An 865-nucleotide genomic window follows, 5' to 3' on the forward strand; every position below is an offset into this window, starting at 1 on the left:
TACACATTATCAGTAGCAAGTAACTTGAAAATAGGATTAAATATTGTTTGATACCTTCCTATACTGTGATTCAATACAACTTTGCAGTATCATTTTTTTTAAAGCAAGCCGGTAACAGCCTCGTCCCTGGTTCCACCCAAAGCTCTGTTAAGGTTGATGGTGTGCAACCTCGGTTAATTATATCAAGGTAATTTTCCCCCAGAAGCAAAAATTGGCGGAGCCAGATATTCCTGGAACACAGCCTGCCCACAGATAAAGGTTTAGTCATTGCCAAATCGGAGTGATTAGCGACACCGCGTGGGGGAAACGTCCGGTTTTCGGGCGACTCGATGATGTGACCAGCGGCCCAGTCATTAAAATAGCAAACCCAATTTCCTTCACTTCCTTTTGCCTGATGATGTGAAGGTATCGGTCGTGAAGGTTTTCAATGAATCTTCACCAGAGCCAAAGAAAACATTAGATCTCAAGCCAAGCTCCCTCCCTCCACCCAGTCCTATTCTGCCCCAGTAAGGGTTTCAGCTTGGCGTAATGTGGGAGCTCTCTATACTACAAAACTACAACTCTGGTATCTTCACGTTGGAGATTTCAAGATCGTTTAACAGCATGGCAACAAGATCCAATTAAATTCCCCTTTTTTTTATAGAAGCAAAAATAGCAGAATTGTTAGCATGGGTTAAATGTACAGACAGTCAGTCATTGCTGTTATACCGATTGAGTCCCACTTAATTCGATAGAGTGGATTCATATCACACTGGCACCGCTGAGACACTGTCGGCAGAACCTGGCTTCATCTCAAATGTGATGGTCTCCTTTTTCTGTTCCGTTTTCCCGCCCCCTCCCCCTCCGACCCACCCACCCCCCCATC

This window comes from Pristiophorus japonicus, chromosome 19 (genome assembly GCF_044704955.1).
Source record: "Pristiophorus japonicus isolate sPriJap1 chromosome 19, sPriJap1.hap1, whole genome shotgun sequence".
Classification (NCBI taxonomy): Eukaryota; Metazoa; Chordata; class Chondrichthyes; family Pristiophoridae; genus Pristiophorus; species Pristiophorus japonicus.